Source organism: Lolium perenne, chromosome 6 (assembly GCF_019359855.2).
Source record: "Lolium perenne isolate Kyuss_39 chromosome 6, Kyuss_2.0, whole genome shotgun sequence".
Taxonomy (NCBI): Eukaryota; Viridiplantae; Streptophyta; class Magnoliopsida; order Poales; family Poaceae; genus Lolium; species Lolium perenne.
This window is the reverse complement of record NC_067249.2, coordinates 161,781,862-161,803,140: the sequence shown is the minus strand read 5'-3', so window position 1 is coordinate 161,803,140 and position 21,279 is coordinate 161,781,862. Positions and strand designations below refer to the sequence as shown.

Below are 21,279 nucleotides of genomic sequence, written 5' to 3'. Positions count from 1 at the left end.
TAAAGTGCCGGTATATTTTTTCGTGGCAGTTTTAGAAAAGTGCCTGCAATGTTTCTTATTACTGGCATTTTACCAAAGTGCTGGTATTTTTCACGGCAGTTTTTTCGTGGAGTAGTTATTACTGGCAGTTGGAAAAAAGTGTCGGCATTTCCCCCACTCCCGCAGTTATTTTTTGAAGGGTCTAAATGCAAAAATTACTTACCCTGCCCTTCCTCCGCGGAACGAGCCGCCTCTCCCCATCCCTCTCCTTTCCTGATCGGTTAGCCCGATCTCGCCGCCCGCCATGGATTTTGCCCAAGCGAGTTCTCCCCCCTTCCTTAATCGCTCCGTCGCCACGCACGCGGCCGCGGCCGACCTCGCCGCCGCCGTCATCCTCCGCGCGGCTCTCCCCTCCCGGCCATAAATCTCTCCCCATGGCGTCCTACAACCCCAGCCCCAGCTACCCAGCCCCCTCAGCCCCGCCGCTCTACCCGACGCTCGCCATGGCGGACCTCGCGCCCGTCGAGATCCCCTCTCCCCGGACACGCCCACCGCTCCCCCGCCCTCTGAGGACATCCTCCTCCTCATCCCCGCCACCCAGCTCCACCTCATCGACCGGCACCGCAGCCACCCGCTCGCCGCGGGGGACCTCACTCTCCTCCGCATCCGGGCCGGCTCCACCTCCCTCGCCGCCATCGCGCAGCTCGGCCCAGTCCAATTCCCTCTGACCCGCGACGTGGCCGCCGTGAAGCTCGACCCCTGCCACTACTCCTTCTCCCTGACCGTCCCCGCCTCCCGACGACCCGGCGCCCGGCCCGCTCCACTACGGCCTCATGCTCCCGCGCCCCGACCCGCGCCTCGACGGCGTGCTCGCGGCCTGCACCAGATTCTCCGCCCACTCCGTGGCCGGCAGCGAGGGGCTCGCCGGCGGGGTGCATGGCGAGGTCGAGGCCGCCGCGTACTGGACCGCCGTCGCGCCCAACATCGACGAGTACGGCAGCGCAGTCGCCAGGGCCATCGCCTCGGGCGCCAATGGCCTCGCCAAGGGGATCATCTGGTGTGGGGTCATGACGGTGGAGAGGCTCCACTGGGGGAACGAGGTCCTCAGGAAGAGGATCCAGCCTGGGGACACTGACGCCGAGGTCACCCCCGAGATGCTGAAGCGAATCAAAAGGTATTGCTGACTTCCTCACTTCTTGTAGTGCCATTATGGGTATATCAGTGTTTTGTAGTGTCATTTCAGTTGAGTTAGTAAACCTTATGATGATTAGGGGCAATATCTGCAAATTATCCATGTAATCATGCTGGCAATTACATACTAGTCTTGTTGTCTGGCTTCCCTGTTCCTCGGTTTCATATTTATGTCATGTATAGGAAAAACTCCAAGCATTTGTGTAGAAATGCTCTGGGATTGTAGATAGTTTGCATTTTCTGAGCTTCTCGACTGGAGTAACTTAAACTGAGGGATATTTTTTGTAACCACGAAATTGTTCTTTTTGAGAACTTTATTATTTTACTAGGAAAATTGCCCATGCGTTGCAAGGGGAAACACATTGATATATAGTGATGCAGTTGTACATGATGTCAAAATATTAGGAGAAAACTATAGTAATAAGATACAAATCAACCAAATTTGATCTTAAGCAATCCTTGCATCCAAAAGCCCAAACCGCTTATATACTACATCACTAATAAAACATATAATAAGGTTTTTATATTTGTGCTTAGCGACATAGCAGCATGCTACTCTAGGCTTCGAGTTAAGTCACGATAATAGGCCCTGCTAATCTATTAACTGGACTAATATATTATCAAGAACTAACAAAACAGTATCATTGTCTCTGCCATGATGTTTTTTTCAGCTTTTTCATACTTAGATTCTTGTACATTGTATGTACTGACAGAAATTGTTCATAAATTTTGGGCCAAACATCGAGAACCCACCAACCTTCAGGGATAGCATAGCATCAACTGGCAGATACCTAAGTTTGCTTTGGCGAATTACCTTTTGGCATACTCTACAAACTCAGCTGACAGTACGTGGCATCCATGTACCAGCAAACCATGGCGACGCCGACTCTAAATCGTCTTGTAAGAGTTGAGCATGTGCACAACGCCACAACGTCGCCCTGTCACCCAGATTGCACTCCGACTTGCCACCGCGTGGCCGCTCCCGTTGTATTGGATTAACGCCATCGAGTATAGGTTGACGTTCCTGTTCCCGTTGGGTACTTGGTCGGGTGCTACTTGTTGTGGGTATACTTTATGGGTATATCAACGGCATGGCCTAGATCCGGCAAGTCCGGGTGGCCCATAGTTGGTGGTGAGGCATGTGGCCCATCGGGCGGCCCAGTTGCTGTAGATCATGAAGGATGAAGTCCAGCCCAGGAACAGGAAGCCGGATCTCAACCGACCTACGAAGGAGGCCGGATCCGTGACAGCCCATGAAATATCCGGATCCAGCACGTACTTGAAGGAAGGCGGATCCTTGACGTACACGGCAAGACATTGTACCGTAGTTAGGCAACTTGTATTCCGGCTAGGACTCTCCATGTAAACCCTAGATCCGTGCGCCTATATAAGCCGGATCCCGGGAGCCCTAGAGGCACAACCACAACTCATTGTAACAACGCGAAAGCGCCCAGATAATTCCAGACAAGCAGCAGTAGGCCCTGTCATCGTGGAGGTGTTCCGAAGCTGGGTAAATCGCGTACCACCGTCCCGAGGGCACTCCGCCCTATGGCCCCTACTTCTTCTCCCCCTCGTGAGGATCCCTCCTCCGAGGTACCGTCGATTAGGCAACGACAGTTGGCGCCCACCGTGGGGCCTGTGGCGTCTGGAGGCCGGAACCGGGAGGGTTCCACCATGGGAAGCTACGACGACACCATCGCTGTGGGGCGCGTCCTCTACGCCGGAAATCTGCCGATCGTCCCTCCGGATGAGTGTTGGATTCCGGTTAGGACAAACCCCGTCAAGCTCTCCATCGTCCCAGTTGGCGGCATACACATCTTCATCGGGGAAACCGTCGATTCCGACGGAAACCCACTGGTAAGTAACGCGGACGCGACCGCCGCAGAGCTGGACGCTGTCGCGAAGATCCGATCTGAGATGCAGGAGCTTCCCAAGGAAGATTCCGCCTCGGATCTGGAATTTTCAAAGCACCACAGAAGCCGGAGCCAGCACCGGGAAGGCCGAGGAGAATCGGAAGGCGGAAACAAGAAATCGGACCGACCACCTCGCAGGTCTCCCTCACCACCACCTAGCGGTGGCGGCGGAGGTGGAGGCGGAGGCGACGGCCGGAGATCTCGCTCACAATCTCCTCGCCACGGCTCGCGCGACGCGCGGGAACGCCTCAACGAATACAGAACCGACTACATTGGTCCGAAGTGCTTTGGCAGGATGATTCGAGAGGAACCAAAGCCAAGGATGAACCTCAAGCTACCCGGAAACCTGAAGCATTATGATGGCACCGAAAGGCCGGATACCTGGATTGAGGATTACTATAATGCAGTAACCTTTGCCGGAGGAACCCCTAACATCGCCTGCCGCATGCTCCAGTTGTACCTTGTAGGTCCAGCCCGGATCTGGCTCAGTGACCTCGAGAAGAACTCCATCTTTTGCTGGTTCGACCTGAAGACCGCTTTCGAGAAACACTTCAGAGGCACCTACAAAAGACCTGCCACGGCAAGCGACCTGCAAGCCTGCATCCAGAAGAAAGGAGAAACCTCAAGAAACTACCTCACGCGATGGTTGGCATGCAGGAACGAGTGCGAAAACATCGACCACACGACCGCCATGTACGCCTTCATTGGTGGACTGCAGAGGGGAGGATTGCTGAGGCATACGCTCACTCGTTTGGCTAACTCAAACAAGCTGACTTTGGATGAAATAATCTCCATTGCCAGTGATCATACTGCCGCCGATGATGACGCAGGCGGTGATCTTGCAGCTACAGCAATCCCCCTACATCAACAAAAGAAGAACCGTGATAACGACAACAGCAGCAGCCATAAGCGCAAGAACCCTGATGACCAGAAGAGTGGCGGATCCGAGATGGTCGCCATGGCGTTTCAACGCGGAGGTTCAGGAGGCGGAAGAGGACGTGGCCGTGGAGGCGGAGCCGGCAGGGGTCAGCAGCCACTACAAGAAAAACCTTCCATAGAGACATTTTACTAGAGACACTTCCTACTTTGCCTCTTTAAAAATCGCATTAAGACACTTTACATGTTGTAGTGGAACTTTTTGAGACACTTCAGAAATAGTCTCATATGTAGAGACGTTAGTTGAGACATTTCTGTAAGGGGTTGCAGTTTTCATTCTGTAGACAACTAATGAGACACTCCAAAGTGTCACAAATAAGTTATCAAGAGGCAACCCGTGAGACACTTCGTTCTATGTCTTTAATTTTTATCTAGAGACAATATTTGAGGCATTTTGCTTGTTCTCTAGAGACATTTGTTCTACGTTTGGGTCATGGTGGATAATACTAATTAGAAATTTGTTCGAAGTATCAACATATACTTATGAAAGGGTGAGATGGTTAATGGAATAAGTCTTAATCACTAAGGTCATGAGTTCAAGTATCACTTTTCACATGGTTTCTTTTCATTTATTTACTCTAGAGACACAATATAATGCCTCTTTTATGTCTTCTAAAATGTAGAGACATTATTACTATTGTACTTACCACGTAGAGACACCGCCCGTAGTGACAGTTTTGAGACAATATGGAAAGTGCCTCTATAACTATGTAGGAGCAATTTAAGTGTCTCTACGGGACCGAAATAGTGTCTCTACATGCCAATTCTCTTGTAGTGAGCATGCCACTGAGGTCACAGCTGGCGGATCCCGCGCCCCGCAAACCTACGAGGAGTACAGAGACATGCCCTGCCTGGCCCACCTGGATTCGGTTACAGGGAAGTCAACTCACACCAACCGCAACTTTAAGTGGGTCAATGATCTAAAGAACGACCCGGAGGTAGGATACAAGCGAGCCCGGAAGCACCGCCCACGCGGCAAGGGAGGCAAGGGCAAGAACAAGGACAAAGAGGAAGATAGTTCCGAGGCGATGGATGAGGATGATAACTCACCGGATCCCAAGGTAGGATCCGCAGGTAAATCCAACCCATTCGAGAAAAAGAGCGTGGGGGCTTACCACACTTTCCTCGGAACCCCAACAGTCCGCGCTACCAAGTCAGCTACCCGGATCCTGAACGCGACAGTTCCGGCTGTGCCGCAGTATGTCAGGTGGTCGGAAGTCCCGTGCACATTTGATAGGGAGGATCACCCTGCCATTGTGCCAAAAGAATGCTACGTCTTGGTTGTAAGTCCCCGCATAGACGGGTATGACTTCTCCAAGTGCCTCATGGATGGCGGAGCCAGCCTGAACATCATGTACCTGGAGACTCTAGAGCAGATGAACCTCACCAAGGAACAGCTCAAACACAGCAACACTGAGTTTCATGGCGTGGTTCCGGGTAAGAAGGCGAATTCCCTCGGCAGCATCACACTTCCCGTGGCTTTTGGCGATGTTCACAATTTCCGCGAAGAGAAGATCACGTTTGAAGTTGTGCCCTTCAAGAGCTCCTACCACGTCATCTTCGGCAGGCCCACCTACCACAAGTTCCACGCAAGAGCGTGCTACATCTACAACAAGCTCAAGATTCCGGGTCCTAAAGGTATGATTACCATATCCGGAGACTACAAAAAGGCTCATGAGTGCGAGTTAGGCGAAGCCGCCTTCGCAGAGTCTGTGATATCTGGAGAGGAGCTGCAGGGCTACAAAGCCGCGGTGGATCCGACTGAGATGCAGACCACCAAGAAGCAGATCTCCGAACAGAAGACCTCCTTCAAGGCCGCGATAGAAACCAAGAAGCACGACCTCATCAAAGGCGACCCTTCCAAGCAGGTTTCAGTCGGAGCCAACATGGACCCCAAATAGGAAGACGCGCTCGTCGAGTTCCTCCGCGCTAACATGGATATCTTCGCATGGCAACCTTCTGACATGTCCGGAGTACCTAGGGAACTCGCCGAGCACTACATCAACATAAATCCGGGGGCTAAACCGGTGAAGCAAGCTATGCGACGCTTTGGAGATAAGAAGCGCCGCGCCATAGGAATGGAACTAGCTAAGTTACTAGAGGCAGGTTTTGTAATAGAAGTTATCCACACCGATTGGGTCGCAAATCCCGTCCTTGTACCCAAAAAGAACACTGAAATACTAAGAATGTGCATCGATTACTCCGGCTTGAACAAGCATTGCCCGAAGGATCCGTTCCCCCTGCCGCGCATTGACCAAGTCATTGATTCGACGGCGGGGGCGGAACTTCTGTGTTTTCTTGATGCGTATTCCGGGTATCATCAGATCCGGATGAAGGAATCCGACCAAAAGGCGACTTCATTCATTACCCCGTTTGGTACTTACTGCTATGTTACTATGCCTTTTGGTTTGAAAAACGCAGGTGCCACCTACCAACGTACGATGCAGCGGTGCCTGAAGGACCAAATTGGCCGGAACGTGCACGCTTACGTCGACGACATCGCGGTCATGACCCGGAAAGGATCCGACTTGATCAGCGACCTCACAGAAACCTTCGACAACCTCCGCAGGTACAAGATGATGTTGAATCCGCTAAAGTGCGTCTTTGGCGTGCCAGCCGGAAAACTCCTTGGCTTCATAGTCTCTCACAGAGGCATTGAGGTTAACCCGGAAAAAATCAAGGCAATCCTGTGTATCAAACAGCCAACTTGTCTCAAAGATGTGCAACGACTAACTGGTTGCGTCGCAGCAATCAGTAGGTTTGTTAGCCGTCTTGGCGAGAAGGCGCTACCTTTGTACAAGCTGCTGAAGAAAACAGACAAATTCGTCTGGGACGACGCAGCCGACGCAGCTCTTCGGGGGTTGAAGGAAATACTCACCTCCCCACCTATCTTGGCACCCCCAGCAGAGTCAGAGCCAATGCTCCTTTATCTGGCAGCTACCAACAAAGTCATCAGCCTTGTCATCGTGGTGGAGCGAAAGGAAGAAGGTCATGAATATGACGTCCAAAGACCTGTCTATTACATTAGCGAGGTACTGACGGAGTCAAAGCAAAGATACCCTCACTTTCAGAAGCTAGCTTACGGAGTGTTCCTAGGCAGCCGGAAGCTGAGACACTACTTCCAAGAGCACCCAAGAATAGCTTGTGAGCAAGGCTCCGCTGTCAACAATTCTCAACAACGCTGACGCAACAGGACGTACGGCTAAATGGGGCATCGAATTATCCGCCTTCGACATCGCTTACAAGCCTAGGACTGCGGTTAAATCCCAAGTCTTGGCAGATTTCGTCGCAGATTGGACAGAAGCTCCGGATGCAAGTCTGGAGCCGGAACCAGAAACATGGGTCATGCACTTCGATGGATCCAAGCAGCATCAAGGCTCAGGAGCCGGAGTCACCCTGAAGTCCCCTACCGGAGAAGAACTGCAGTATGTTCTGCAGATCCACTTCGAAGCTACAAACAATATGGCGGAATACGAGGCTCTACTACACGGTCTGCGCATCGCTAAGGAAATCGGGATCAAGCACATTATATGCTGTGGAGATTCCGACCTGGTGGCACAACAAGTAGCCGGAACCTGGAACGCCAGAAACTCCGTCATGGCGGCCTACAGAGACGAAGTTGACGAGATCGCCAAGTGCTTCCTCGGATACGAAGTCAAGTACGTCAGGAGAGACGATAACACAGCGGCAGACATGCTATCCAAGCTCGGATCCGGCAGGAAGCAAATTCCGCCTGGTATTTTCCTGGAGCACCTACGGATACCCTCAGTTAAGGGCGCTAACCCGGAAAACCCAGAAGTGGCAGTATCTCCGGCTAGGGAAGTGATGGCTATCATTCCGGCTTGGACACAGCCTTTCCTGGACTACCTCATCGATCAGAAGTTGCCAGAGGACGAGGTCTTTGCGCGACAGATCGTCAGACGAGCAAGATCCTACACAATTGTTGATGGACAGCTCTACAAACGAAGTGCAACAGGGGTATTTCTCAAATGCGTCTCCAATCAAGATGGCATTGAAATCCTCAGAGAGATCCATGCAGAGGACTGCGGGCATCATGCTGCCCCCAGGTCACTCGTTGCAAAAGCCTTTCGGCTAGGTTTTTACTGGCTCACAGCCAAAGAAGATGCTGACAAAATAGTCAAGACCTGCCGAGGTTGTCAGTACTACGCTACTCAACCAAACGCTCCAGCCCAAGAGCTGAAGACCATACCTATCACCTGGCCATTTGCGGTCTGGGGGCTCGATATGGTCGGTAAGTTAAAAAGATCATCTCCTGGCGGTTTTGAATACCTCCTGGTCGCTATTGACAAATTCAGCAAGTGGATCGAGGCAAAGCCAGTGAGGAAAGCCGATGGTGCTACGGCACTAAAATTTGTCTGCAGCCTCGTGATGAGATTCGGCATCCCACACAGCATAATCACAAATAATGGCACAAACTTCGCTCAAGGAGAGTTGAGGGATTATTGTGAGACAGTAGGGATTCGGCTAGACCTTGCCTCTGTGGCTCACCCACAATCCAATGGTCAGGTTGAAAGGGCTAACGGCCTAATATTATCAGGAATTAAACCGCGCCTTGAAGAACCGCTGCGATGAGCAGCTGGAGCTTGGGCTGATGAGTTGGAAGCTGTTTTGTGGAGTTTACGAACTACCCCTAACAGATCAACAGGGTTTACCCTATTTTTCCTGGTATACGGATCCGAAGCCGTGCTTCCCTCCGATATCATCCACGATTCACCGCGAGTTTCCGCCTACAATGAAGAAACAGCTGACGAGGCCAGACAGCTATCTGTGGACCTGATTGAGGAAACTCGGAACTTAGCCGACCAGCGCTCCGCCATCTACCAGCAGAAGCTCCGACGCTATCACAGTCGTCGAGTTCGGAATCGCTCCTTCATGGCAGGAGACCTGGTCCTCCGCCTTCGACAGGTGAAAGACCATAAGCTGCAATCTCCATGGGAAGGATCCTTCGTCGTTAGCAAAGTGCTTCATAACGGGTCGTACTACCTTGTTGATTTCCGCGAGCTGAAGGATAGACCTGCTAATTGGCACCGGAAACGCAAGCGTGAGGATCCGGATGATATCTACGACGAGACAGACCGCCCTTGGAACATCGCACAGCTACGTCCTTTCTACACTTAGCATATTTTTCCGAGTTACAAACTCTGTAATAGTTATACATGATCAATGAAATAAAGCTTATGGTTCACTCTTTGAGTCTTTTACCTCCTTTACTTGTTCATTTTAGATCGTGTATGTTTTTCCGACTAAAACCGCAGAGCTGGATGTTTCCGCCTAGGCGTGTATGAAAGTTGTGATTTTCAAAATCGTCCTTTAGGACGTAAGCTTAAGTTTTCTGGTGGAAATTTTTTTCGTTGCGAACTCGTGGATTCCTGGTAGCGACTTCCGGCACCTAGGCTGGGGGCTTGTTTCCGCGGTTATGGACGGACGCCATTGGGCTTCGTCACCGCAGGCGAGCGTTTCCGGCCAAAGGTTTTCCGGCTCGTGGAAGGTCAAATGAGTAAGCCGGAAAATTAACAAACCAGCACTTGCTTTAAACAAACGAAACATGCAAATAATTCTAACGGGTAGCAGGATAAGTTTTCCGCCCACGCATAATTGTTTCGTCCCTAGATACTTAAGAATTAAAGTTATATTACAAACCCTCGCTGGGGCCAAAATGATGCATTGTTTCTCCCGCAGGAATAAAAGTTTTCACTCCCCCTTAGCCGGAGAAGTCTTGTCCTCTGGATCTTTTTCCTTGGCGTCTTCGGCCGGAGATGACACGTCTTCATCACTTTCTTCCTCTTCTTCAGAAGCTGCAGCGCTGGTCTTGGGTTCCTCTCGGGGAGCGTCCTTGGAGCTGGTCCAGGTAAATCGGGTTCCGGATTCCGCAGGTCGCGCCTCCGCGTCGCGCTCCTTTTGAAGTTCGGCTTCCAAGGGCTCGTCCGCAGGAAGAACGACCTTGTCGTAGAATTCATCATGCCGGAGCCTGCGCGCGATACGGGTGTCGTAGCCGCTCACTGCATCTAGGAGCGCGTTAACATCCGCATCCGGAGGAACGTCCGTGGTTACCTGCTCAAGATCAAGCTCCGGGTTATGTGCTAAGCACATAGTTAAGGTCATTGCAGCGGCGCCTCGGGCTGATGATGCTTGTAGATCCGTCACCAGCTCCGGAAGAACGTCCACTTTTCTAACAAGTTTGCGAACGTTGCAAGTGCGACTCCTCTTGATGGATAAGTTGTAGCATATCTTGCGGGAGGCGGAGATGAGATCTTTGCAATCATCGCCTGCAAGTTGAAGAAGGTCGTCTCGTGGGAACAAATTCCGACGCTTTTCCGGATACCCAAGCGGCTCTGCATAAGATAATCAGGATATAAGCATGCAATTTGAGCACAAAGAAAAAGGTCGGAGCAAACATCTAGACAAGGTTTCAGCATAGTACCCAAGATGTTCTCGTTGAGCAAGTCTCAGTGATGTTTCGCGGTCTCCATATATTTCTGGAACCCATAGAGCTCTTTCTGCTGCCTCTTGATGGTCTCGCTGTCAGCATTTCTTTTCAATATAAATTCGCCCTTTTCCCTGATGTGCTCGGAGTTTTTCTCCGCCAGCTGTTTCTCGGCCTGCTCCCTCTTTAGTTCCGCCTCCTTTAGTTTCGTTTCCAATTCTTGGTACGAGGAGCGCAGGTTCTCAAGTTCCGACGAGGCTGTAGCAAGGGAAGAGGATGCGCCTATAATAACATAAGTCAAAAGCAAGTTCAAAGTCGGAATATGAACTAATGACGAAAAAGACGGAAACCAACCTTGGGCGTCCGCCAGTTGTTTGTTCAGTTCCGCATTCGCATCTTTCAGAGTCCGGATATTTTCCGCCTGATTCAGAGTAACGCGGCGCTGAAGGGCAATGTTCTTGTGCAGCTCGTAATGCAGCGCCTGCTGTTCCTGTAAAACATAGACAGGGCAGGAGTAAAAATTCGGCCTGTAACAGTGGTTTCCTTCAAAGCATTATTGCCGGAACCTTTCCGCCATAATGCTTGGGGGCTACTGATCCAATTTAAGAACTTTCCCGGAAGTAATCTTTCTCTAAGCATCTAAGCGCTAACTATTCTTTGAGTTTCCGCCTACATGCTTGGGGGCTACTGGGGAGTACCTTTTGCTTGCAGATGAGTTTGTCGAAGAACTGGCCGACATCCTTCTTAAAGTCCTGGATTTCCGATGTCGCGACGTCAGGCTTCCCCCAGGCGTTGTTCAGCATGGTGTTGAGCAAGTCTTGTTCAAGCTCCCATTTCTCCGCCTCGGTTAACTTGTTGAAAAACTAGGTAGCATATGCCTTGGGGGTGGAAGTGGTGTCAGCCGGATCTCCAAAGTTTTTCGGAAAAATGACGATGTCGCCAGCGCCGTTTCCGGCCTTCTCAGAAGAAGTGACTTCAGCCTCTCCTTGGCCTTGTTCTCCTGCGTCTTCTTGGGCAGGGCCTTTGGCCTTAGGATCTTCTCCGTCCACTTTCTCGCTGCTAACCGGAATTATTTCCGGTGGAGTGTTTGCGGCAGGAGGGGGAGATTGATCAGCCTGAGGGGGAGACGGCCGAGGAGTAGGGTGGGAGGTACTTGGCGGAGCTGGAGTAGTAGGACCAACTGCCGGAGACTTTTTCATGTATTTAGTAATAGGCTCTTGGCTGATGGTCCGCGTGGCAGTGGTACTCAGATTCCTGCAAACAAGTGAAAGGGATCGAATAAGAAATAATTTCGCCAAAATAGAGGTGCACCATATTCGGAAACTTACGGAGCGCCGGGGATGATGGGGCGCGAGCGTTTGCCAGCTGTTGAAAGCATCTTCAGGCGTGCACGTTCCGCTTTCCTCGAGTCTAGCGGAGGTGGCCTTACGGTCTTGGACTTCTTGGCGGAGGCCTCGTCGCTAGCTCCGGCTTCTGAGCCGGAAGCTTTGGCGCGGGGACGCTTCGAAGGTCGAGGGGCTGCCTTGCGGGGTGCCTGTTCCCCCTTCCTCCTCTTCGTCTTCCGGAACCTCCTCCGCCGCGTCGCCGCTGACAGGGACACGAAGAATGGTGCGGAAGTTTTCCTCCGCCAAAGTGTTGAGCTGGGAGGAATATGAATAAAAGTCAAAGTTAAACACTTAGAAAGTTGTGAAAGGATAAAGGAATGCGAAGGATTAAGCGCTTACCGGAGGACAGTTGTCGTGTGTGCTAATATCCTTGATCAGTTCCGGGACCTGTTGGCCCCTAGGAATCTTCACCAACGTCTTGAACCTTCTCTTGAGGGAGTCGGCCGGAAGATCGTGGCGAGTGACTCGGAGGGGATCGTCCGCCCCAGTATAAGCGCACATCAGGCGTGCGTTGTAGCGCAGGGGCTGGATTCTCCGGGAAAACCAGCTAAGGGTAAGTTGAGCTCCGGTTAGCCCGTCATGGAGTAGCCAGGAGATTCTCCGCACTGCCTTCTCCAAGATAGGGGTTTGGGCGAGCGAAGGAACAAAGCTCCAGCTTGCGAGCTCTTCCGGAGGCTCGTTGATGAACTTGGGCAAGCCATCGTGGATGTCCGGAACTGAGGCGTTCTTTTCATAGAACCATCCGGCGTTCCAGTACCGGACGGATTCGTGCGAATCGTGAGGAGGATACATGCGGCCGGGTCGGAGCATGAACGTCATACTCCCACAGTTCACCATTGCTTTGTCTTTCGTTTCCTTCTTCACCCGGAAGAAGAACTGCCATAATTTGACATCTGGTCGGATCCCAAGGTGCCCTTCGCAAAGAGTTACGAAGTTGGAGAGGAGGAGGTATGAGTTTGGGCAGATGTTGTGGGGCTGGAGCCCGTATGTGTTGAGGATGGAGAGGAAAAACTCCGAGCAAGGGAGTGATAGTCCGCGTTCCACCCAAGCCTTAGTCATGACAATTTCTCCGGCTTTGGGCTTGGGGACGTCGGAATCACGTACGAAGCTCCAGTGGGCGGAGATCATACCCTCGTTCTGGAGCTCTCTAAGCTCCACATCAGTAGTTTCGCAGGGCCACCACTGACCCCGCTCACCTTCACGGATCCGGGCCTTGGATGCCCTCTTGTTTTCCGCCTCCTGTACTTTGGCTGCCATCCTAGCTTGTCCCTCGATTTCTTCTTGAAGCTCTTTGAGGGAGGGGATCCGGCCTGGAGCGGTGCTGGAAGATGCGGAAAACGGTTGAGCTAACCTAATGTCGGAAACATATGGTGGCAGGTATGCTATGGGGTCCAGACATATTGGTTCTAATGGATTGGGATCCGGGCTACTCGGAGAGCTACCAGTACAGTGCGATGAATCAAGTGGCATGCTTCCGGCTGCGCCCATGCAAATTATTTGAGTATCCGGATCTACACTAAGTTTGTCTTCTACGAGGCCGGCGCACGTACCGTTAATGGCGCGGTGGCTCGACGGAGCTCCGGTGAAGTCGAGGTCGCCGGACTTGCAGGAAATCACCTCGCGTGACCACGAATCGGCGGCGGGAAGGATTTCCCGTTCAACCGAAGGGTTCTTGGCGCGAGGAGAGGCTTGGACTGGCGGCGCGCGGAGTTCACCGTGGCGAGGTTCACCGGAGGTGAGATCCGTCGGGCGGCGCGGCGCGAGGAAGAAGATGATGAGGGTGAGAAGGTAAAAGAATGAGAAGTTACCGCGGGCGAGGGTTATATATAGACCCCGCGCGGAGATTCGTGTTTCGGATCTAACGGCGGAAACTGAACAGTCACGCGGTTGGATGATCGACACGTGTCTTAGGTCAAATAATGGTAAAATGACGTGGAGGTAACTTAACTGTGTGCTCCCGAAATTTCCGGCTAAAAGATTCGCATCTCCGAAGATTTAGCACGGGAAAAAAAGAAGTTGTGCGCGGAAAAAGTGGGATTTCCGTTTCATTATCGATCTAGAAGAAAGGAAGATTTCCGAATAGATGATACCGGAAGCCAGAGAAAGTTTTGAAGCTCTTCAAGATTCTCTTCGGATCCGAGCTGAATGAAGTCGGAGGAATGATGAATCTCGGAGAACTTCGGGGGGCTACTGTTGTGGGTATACTTTATGGGTATATCAACGGCATGGCCTAGATCCGGCAAGCCCGGGTGGCCCATAGTTGGTGGTGAGGCATGTGGCCTATCGGGCGGCCCAGTTGCTGTAGATCATGAAGGATGAAGTCCAGCCCAGGAACAGGAAGCCGGATCTCAACCGACCTACGAAGGAGGCCGGATCCGTGACAGCCCATGAAGTATCCGGATCCAGCACGTACTTGAAGGAAGGCGGATCCTTGACGTACACGGCAAGACATTGTACCGTAGTTAGGCAACTTGTATTCCAGCTAGGACTCTCCATGTAAACCCTAGATCCGTGCGCCTATATAAGCCGGATCCCGGGAGCCCTAGAGGCACAACCACAACTCATTGTAACAACGCGAAAGCGCCCAGATAATTCCAGACAAGCAGCAGTAGGCCCTGTCATCGTGCAGGTGTTCCGAAGCTGGGTAAATCGCGTACCACCGTCCCGTGGGCATTCCGCCCTATGGCCCCTACTTCTTCTTCCCCTCGTGAGGATCCCTCCTCCGAGGTACCGTCGATTAGGCAACGATACTACTGTAGCGTACGGCGGCGTGTGTTACGTCGTGGGGGTTTGGAGGAGCGGATAAGAAATCGATTGAAGGGCAGTAGCAAGCGTCTACGTGATCGACTGAGAGATTGATCAATTTCTCCCTGGCCTGTAGCTCTCCTGGCCTTCTTTGCAACATCAGAGATTGCTCGATCCTGATGGGGGTTTATATGTAGAAGACCTGTGACCTGCAGCCCACCGACGTGCTCCCGCGGCCGTGGAAGCACGAGGAAGTCTGGACAGCAGCGGTCTCCATGGCCGAGGAGGCACGCGCGGAGGCCGTCTCGTCCGCCATCGAGAGATCGTTGTGGTTCACTGCCCGTCCGCAATCGAGAGGTCGTTGCCCTTCACCTCCCCATCGTAAGTTGCTCGTTGCTCCGATCAACAGACCGTATTTTTTGCGTCCATGATGGTTTGGTGTATGCACGCGTACACGCTGGTAGTTAGTGCTCGCCAGTGCGTGCAGATCCATAACGCTAGCTGCTTGGTGTAAGGTTCCGGCCATCGCCACGGAACGCTTCCGCACAATGTCTTCGAGTATATTTAAGGATTAGGAAGGCTATAGAGTTGTTTATATGCATCAGGAAACAACACGCTGCCGTGACCGACGCGGAAACAATCGGTCTAGCGACAATGCACGAAGCAGCGACTTACGAAGACGTATAGGTGGACGGACGAAAACCTATTTAAACGGACGAAACCAAGGAAACATTAGCTCCTTTATTATTAGGTATAGATTACGAAGTACATTATGCTTAACATAATCGTAAGCAGGTAATATTCACTCTAGCATAAGGATGCTATATATTGTACAAGGAGTTTGACTCTGTGCCGGTACAGTCACACTTGTTGATTAGTGATCTCACCGGATGTTTTAGGTAACTTGTGCTTCCTTGCTTAAACTGATTGTGTTGTCTCATTTTGGTATTTCTTATATTTGCTTGCAGGGCTAAGAAGGTCACAAAAATGTCTGAGAAAGTGGCAACCGGAATACTGTCCGGAGTCGTGAAGGTTACTGGCCATTTTACAAGCTCAATAGCTTACTCAAAAGCTGGAAAGAAGTTTTTCAGCCTACTGCCTGGAGAGATTGTTCCGCGCCTCTGCTCCCCCGAGCCCTCCCACGACTCCCACCAACCCATCCCGTGCGGGGGGCCTGCGCTGCACCCCGTCGTGGCCGCCCTATCGTGGACAACTAGCGGTTCGCATCGAGCAGACGAGCACCGAGAAAGGTCTGGAGCTAACGCAACTCTCACCCAAAGCCCCAGCCCTTCTCGTGGATCCCCATTCTCTCTGCCCGCGCCCCCGCGCCGCCAGACCCGCCGGGGCTGCTGTGCTCAGAAGCTCTACTCATTTTTTTGCTTGCAGGCTACACGATGTGTTCCACAGCGAGAAGCGCATATGGCTCGTCTTTGAGTACCTGGATCTGGACCTCAAGAAGTTCATGGATTCTTCTCCAAAGTTTGCCAAGAGCCCTGCTTTGATGAAGGTGAGCAAGTAGTAATGTGCGCCACTGTGACTTGCTTCTACTGCTTTCCATGTATAGTTAGACCTTACACTCGCTTGACCCTATCTTGATCAATTATTCCATATGGGCTGTACAACTCAACTCTGTAGTGTTGGGAAGAGCTTGTGACAGAACACTGATGAGTGTTCAGCAGGATAAGTAATAATATAAATAAAGAATAGGTTCTTGGTTGTAGACTTGTAGTACAGTCCATTGCCTTCTCATTTCATGCAAAAGAATTTTTAGCTCTCACATTCTGTACAATGATTGATTAAAAACAAGACTGAAGCGGAACCCACGTTACGTCTCATGCGCTCCATATATGGTGTATTTACCCGTCTTCTTCTGTCATTGTGGTTTATATGGTAGAACACTGCCCATTTTGTTGTTCACTAGGGCCACACTTAGCGTAAACCAGTATGCACAGTTAGGGAAAAGTACCCATGTATGTATTGCCCTGTGCTGTTCACTGTTGAACTTGACAACTTGTTGCACCTGAATGCCACTGATATTTATGATATTTATGATATATGAACTTGACAACTTGTTGCATCTGAGTATCTTCACTGTTATAAACTGGGCCGCCGAAATAGCCGCCGAAATAAATCCGCCATCTCTCCCCTGCCCCCGGCCTCCTCCAAGCCGCCACTGAGTATCTTGACAACTTGTTGCATCTGAGTATCTTGTGTTTTCTTATCTTTTGAAAGCTCCTCTATTTTATAATGTTAATTGTCCAAGATCAATCCCGCCAAAATCTTGCATAGTTTTCTCTTCACGTGTGTTTCTTAATTTCCGTGCGAAAAACTATACACCTTATATCTAGAAACGGAGGGAGTATTGATTGTGCCTTCACGAAACACATATAATACAAGCCATTCTAACTAGAATTTCATTAGTTCTGTAAAAAAATTATGGCCACTTTTCCTTTGTATAAAACCTCCATTTGTTGAGAAGTCTCGTACAAAATGTTTCCTTAGGTTGTAAGGTGGACACACGGCATTATTTTTTGCAAAGCATACCAGCTCACAAATTTTTGCCTTTAGAGTGTTTCACTAATCACTGATGCCTTTAGAGTGTTTCACTATAGTATGGTATGCTTTCTTAATGGTGAAACACAGCATCCGATGTTTCGCTAGTGTGGCATTTTTCCTTAATGGTGGTAAGCTCACCAGCTATGATGACCTTTCAGGCACTCTTATGTACTTTCCGAACTTCTATGCAGAATCCACTTACCTGTGTATCTCTTCTTTCTGTAGATTGTTGTCACACGAATTGTTGAGCTCTGTTGTTTTAGTTTTAGGTATGGACTGTTTGGCATCCAGTAGTTATTAGTAGATAATAGATAACTTAGAGATCATATGTTCTTAATACACAGTAATACTTCAGTTGATCATCTGAGCAAGTATGAAGAGGAAGAAAAAAATCAAGGAAGCAAATGCTGACAGTGAGAAGAGGAAGAGGAACACCAAATCAGATAAGCCGGTACAGGATAGCCAAGTAGAGGATAGTCAATATTTGTCGAAGATCAATGTAACTTAGATGCATGACATTGTGTTTTGCAACGTTGGTTGCAGAACATGTTAAGGTTAAACATTACAGTGTATTGATGGATCATGTTTGATCATGTTTGTTGAATAATATTATATTGTCCTGATTGTTATATTTTTTTGGAGAATCTGGTGCCTCAATTTTCATTTGGAGTCACTATGAATGTGCCTTGAATTTAATTTGCTGGCACTGTGACGAATGCCTTGATTCATATTCCTAGCACTTTTGAACATGCCTGCAAATTAAATCGTTGGCATTATTCAACTGTGCCTCCAAAAGTAACTTGTGGCACTGCTGAAAAATGCCTGCAAAAATATTTACAGGTATATTTGAAAAGTGCCAGCAATTTCATATGCTGGCACTTTTTAATGTGCCTGTAAATATTTTTGCCGGCACTTTGCCTGAAATGTCAGCAATAGTTTTTAACGACTGCAGTAAATGCAGCATTTTTTTTGTGCCTTGAAATTTTTTTTCCGGCACTTTTGGTGGTTTTGCCGGCACTTTTTGGTGCCTCCAGTCTGGATACCTGACGTAGTGTGGACTCGTACGTATTGAATGTTTGGGACTTCCAGGGGTGGTTCGTATAGAATGTTTCACTACCCGGTCCACTCCGTCGAAGTATTTTGCACCGGCGATGCTCATCCATCAGGATCGACATAAATACGTGCGCAGGTGTGGGCCTGTGGCACTGTAGACTGCACACTAGGAAACAGATATACAACAGGAAATACAACCCAAACTACCCAGTACCACCAATCAGAAAACGGGTCTATATGAGCCCGAGATCAAAACACCATTTTCGCCTATTGTATATCTAAAAAAATCTCTACGAAAAAGTCAGCTCCACATACTGTCTATGATGTTAGAACATATAATCTTATCTGCAGTGGTGAGTTTAGCTATGTCCTTGGTCTCTCTCCAATACAAGACCTTGCTGCACAAAATTCCGTGATAACTAATTTTTTCGTTTTACTATGACTTGTTATTTGACAAACTAACATGAGAAGTTGAGTACACCAAATCAACCAAAAGCACTGCGATGAGTCTCAGGTCAAATCATGTGCATGAGAAACTTGTAGAATCCATAATATTTTATGATAGCTGGTGAGTAGTATGAGTGATGATATTTGCCTTGTGAGGCTATGACTATGTAACTTGTAACACACATTTGACCATGAGAAAAATCTATAGAGTCAAGCTAATAGTTCACTTTATACTCTAGAATCTTCTATAAATTTGATAACATTCACATCACACTAAAAATCACTTTTAAAATATTTATTAGAATGAATCATAGATATGTGTACCTAAATATTAAAGGTATTTAAAATTAATAAAAATGCAAACAAGGAGGCATACATTTTTATTATTTTTAGCCAATGTCTATAAAATAAGAAGCTAACATTCTTTTAGTTACAAAATACGTTTGTTTACTACACAATGAGTGTATTTTTAATGTATATTACAATAAAGTAATGCTAACACTATTATTAATAACATTTCATATTTGGCTACTTGTTCTCACTATGTAATCGGAAAGATACACTCATTCAGATTATAGTATAATGAAAGTAATTTATTAGAAAAGTACAAAACTTTATTATAAATTGTAGTTAGTTGACTCGCCACGGATCCAAATTGTTTGCACCGGCTCTGCCAGACATACTATGAAGTATAATTTGTTCTCGTGCAATGCAACATTTACACATCCTTAGCACTTAGCACTGGAGTCAACAACCAAATTTTTAAAGATACTACGTCCAAAACCATCACCACCACTCCTGTTACGACATCAATACAGTGGGGTTCAACATTATTTCATTAGCTATGTAGTGGTATACAGCGCGTAGTAGTAATAGTATATATAAGGTATAAATGTAGTCAATGTAAATGACATTATTTGAATATAATTGAGATGTATATTGAGCAATTGCTAGAACCTTTTTTCTGCATGTACTATTTTTGGAAATTATGAAAAAAGTTTACAAATGTCAACTCCACATTTTTTTTTCATTTTATGTACTTGTTCACATGGCTTTATATTTTGTAAAAAAATCTATAGATAAATAGTGCTCTTCCGGTTCCATATCCCTTCAAACCTACTCTCACCACTTTTGTGTCACCAAAATATAACATCATGCCCACTTTGACATTTCTTTTCTGAAGTTGGACAGTAATTTTATTGAAACTTTGAATATGTGTAGAATTAAAGATCTAAAAACAACAAAAAAAATTACAAAGCTATATCCCTACGAAACCAGTTGCGCAGCAGGAAACTTTGCCCATCATATTATACTAAAAACCAACAAACATAGCTTTGATAGGTTGACATAAGTGAGAAACTTATATTGTCTGTAATAAACTATGATTCCTTTCGGAACCTCTGAAGGTGCATGATACCCATTCAGAATATATAGTCCGACTGACTGCTCACTACACAACAAAATACTGAAGATACAAAATACTAAAGATACACAAGCATTTTAGTCCACCAAGAACCACTATTTTCATTATTCTTGCCTGGTTCATCCCTCCAGATCTTAAAAGGGATTACATAGATAGGTGTTCATGTGGTGCACTTAAACCTTCAAGAGGTAGCAGAGAGTAAAACCTCATCACTTCATCAGCATCAATATCAAGCCAAACTGCTGAATCAGAGAGTCCACCCAGGAACTTAGATGCGACAAATGAGTGAGAAGTTAGACTTTGCTTATGAAAATAGTTCAACAAAATCCATAAGAGGCAAGTTTGCTATGAACCCTGTATCTTACATCTTTTGGGTCCTCGCAAATGGTTATTGTTTGGGCCCTACATTTCCTTCAGCTGTACCTCATTATTCATGCCATTGGTGCACCGCATCATTTGATGAAAACAAAAGGTAATTCCTCCTCAGAAACAATATTTGAGTCGTCAGAATTCTCAATATTCTTCAGAGTCCAGATTATCACCTGAAGCTTAGCATTCAAAAAATTTAGGGTCCGCTGCAGTATCTGTCAACTGCAAAGTCACCCCTATTCTCTGCTTCAGGCTAAGAGAGACGAAGGTTCAGTTATCCAACCATCACGGGTCCTGCTTACCGTTTTGTAGGGAATCCAACGTTCTGCTTGTAATAGCAACTTAAGCATGTTTAGAGCTTTAATTGGACAATCATTGTATTCGACATTAAACCTTAAACTCAGTGAGAGGGAGGATGGGTAGCACGAGAATAAACCCTAACTCTTGTCTGCCGCTGCTATTTTCCTAGTCTAGCTAACACCTGTTCTCATCTTCCTATATCTAGTCAGTTAATGTTGATGTTATCTCAATTTCAGCAACTCTGAATCTCGCATACACGTGAGTACCCAGACAATAGCACTGTCTAAACTCTCAGGTTCATTTAAGGGGATATGATATTTAATCCCACATCAATTCAAGCCTCTTATAGTACAGAGGTTGGTGCATCCTATGGATGATGCATCCATGATGTTGGAACATCTTGTGTTTCAGAAATTCAACTTCACTAATGCTATAACTTCGGACTGTAACTGAAAAATAAATATCTCCTTCGAGAAAAAGAAGCAAACAAACAGTATATATACTAAGAATTAAGCATTAACTTCTGTCATGACAGCC

General features: G+C 48.3%; 1 pseudogene; it reads left to right on the top strand.

The window, feature by feature from the left end:
- The first annotated feature begins 238 nt into the window (after nt 1-238).
- On the top strand, nt 239-17,722 carry LOC127307042 (senescence/dehydration-associated protein At4g35985, chloroplastic-like; annotated as a pseudogene).
- The last annotated feature ends 3,557 nt before the right edge of the window (nt 17,723-21,279 follow it).